Genomic DNA, 2,500 nt, shown 5'->3' with positions numbered 1-2,500 from the left:
TTGACTCATCAAGCAGGGGAGAACAGTGCAAAGCAGAGTGTGTATAGTCGGTCACAATTCATTAGGGAAAGGACAGCAGTACAGTAGGTGTCCAGGGCGTGGGCTTACAGCTCACCAAACCACTGTATGGTGGTAGACCTCATTAATGAGTGCATGGGACTGTGCATTCACAAGGGCAGGGCATTATGACTCCCTGCAGTTATGATGGTAACCTGTCTACTCCAAACAGTTCAAAACTAGCACCTTTCCACAAAATTCTCTCATTGCTAAGTTACTAGTGAAAGCACAGACTCCCTGATGTCTGCCTAAATTATGGTCTTTCTGGATGGCTGTTGACCTAGTGGAGATGGGGAACCACTGCCATTAGAGAACAAATAGGCCAAGTCCAATAGGAAGATGCTTGGAGGGCAGTAAGGCTCAAGGGGAAAAAGCATAACAAATCTTCTCATCCTTTTTGTTAAAAGATGCCAAACAAAAATTTTTATTTAGAAACTCCTCAGGAAAAATATCAAAAGGAAGAGCTTCTCCATCTTGCACATACCCATCCTCTTTCAAAAGGTCATCAGAAAGTAGAAATACAATGAAAGCCTCCCTATAGGGATATATTGGATTTAATCATCACAAATATGGGCGCCCACTGTACCACACCCGTTATCACTCCCTCGTTGGTCAGATCCGACCACAAACTGATAACCCTGGACATCCTCACCCCTCCACCTCCCCCAGTCAAAAAAAACATAGTTAAAAACCTCTCCAAAGCAAACTTCAAACTACTTGCATCCGACGTGGAAAGCTTCACTATTCCCTTGCAGAAGGATAATGATATCTAGGATACGGAATCCTACACCAAGGCACTCTATATGCATCTTCGGGATTGCATGGACCGTGCTATCCCAAATAAAACCAAGACTCCTTCCTCAAGCAAGAAGAAACCAGTCTGGTGGACCCCGACCATAAGCAAACTTTACAATAAAAGGAGGAGACTTATACAAAAAAAGGCCAAATCTCGAGTAGAAAAATCATCCCTGATCAGCATTAGTAAGAAATTGAGGGCCCTCATCAAGTCAACTAAAGCTAATTTTGAAAAGAAAGTTGCCAAGGATGCCAAGGATAACCATAAGGCCTTCTATGGCTACATCAAAATCCTAAATGGCAACGCTCAGGTCTGTTCTGAGCTAGTACAAAATGGAAGAAAATACACTGACCCTTCTGACATTGCCAACATCTTGGCTGACAGGCTCAGTGCAAATCCCCACCACCTACAGGGCCTATTACCATTCCAGGGGATTGTGCAAGTCTAATTATTACTGATACATTGGTTAACAAGGCTCTATCTAAAGCTAAAAACACTGCCTCCATGGGACCAGATGGTGTCCCAGGCTGTGTCATACGCGAGCTCCAAAAGGAATTAACCCCGTATCTTAATACCCTGTTCAGTCTCAGCCTCTCCACAGGATATGTGCCCAGAGAACGGCGCATGGCAACGGTGGTCCCGCTACACAAGGGTGGGGCCACAACTGACCCTGGGAACTACCGACCAATAAGCCTGACCAGTCTGATCTGTAAGGCTATGGAGCGAATCATTATGGAACTCATAAATGGAGAGATTGGGAACCTCCAGTCGCTGGACTCCACACAGTTCGGCTTCGTCAAGAGCAGATCATGCCTCCTGAACCTGGTGGATTTCTTTGAGACAGTTACTCAGGCTATAGATAAGGGAAAGGAGGTGCACACAGCTTACCTTGACCTTGCTAAAGCATTTGACACAATTCCCCATTCGGGTATTATTGATAAGCTCACCAGCCTGGGCATAAACCCTTACGTCACAAGATGGATCGCAAACTGGCTCTCAGACAGATCCCATAAAGTAAGAGTAGCGGGATCTATGCCCGAATCCAGACCAGTAACGAGTGGTGTGCCTCAGGGCTCTGTCCTGGGGCCCCTCCTGTTTGGCATATACTTCTCAGAAGTACAGGCAAGCATGGAAGGGCTGTGGCTGACTAAGTTTGCGGATGACTGCAAACTGGGTGCTATAACACAGTCTCCGGCTGACATGGAAATCCTCCAAAAGGGCCTAAATAAGACTGATGCATGGTGTTCAAAGCCATGGTCTCAAGCTAAATGCAAAAAACTGCGTAGTAATCCCCTTTACAAAAAACAGAGTACCCGCAAACTACAACATAGGAGGTAATCCCCTGAAATCTGAAGAAGAAATAAGATCTAGGGACCCAAGTAGATAGCCAGCTTTCCTTTGATAACCCTGTTGCCAAAGTGGTTAAAAAATCCTTCTATGTGACCAATCTGATCAGGAAAGGGTTCGCATCAAGATCTAAGGATGTAATGGTGCCCCTCTACTCTTCCCTCATCAGACCCATTATTGAGTACAATGCACCAATTGGAATGTACCTGGCTAGACATCTCCAGCAGCTGGAGAGACCACAGAGGTACATAACCAAGAGAATTACTGGCCTGAAACAGTTGCCCTATGCAGCATGATTGA

The 2,500-nt window shown here is 45.5% G+C and overlaps 1 protein-coding gene across 2 annotated transcripts in view; it reads right to left on the bottom strand.

Annotated features, from left to right (window-relative positions):
* The window catches only part of DPAGT1 (dolichyl-phosphate N-acetylglucosaminephosphotransferase 1), a 229,991-nt gene that overhangs the window by 226,529 nt on the left and 962 nt on the right, over positions 1–2,500 (bottom strand). The window lies entirely within an intron of this gene.

This window comes from Protopterus annectens, chromosome 8.part0 (assembly GCF_019279795.1).
Source record: "Protopterus annectens isolate FY-2018-M chromosome 8.part0, PAN1.0, whole genome shotgun sequence".
NCBI lineage: Eukaryota > Metazoa > Chordata > Ceratodontiformes > Protopteridae > Protopterus > Protopterus annectens.
Note: the sequence above shows the minus strand (reverse complement) of the source record. Positions and strands in the feature narration are given on the sequence as shown.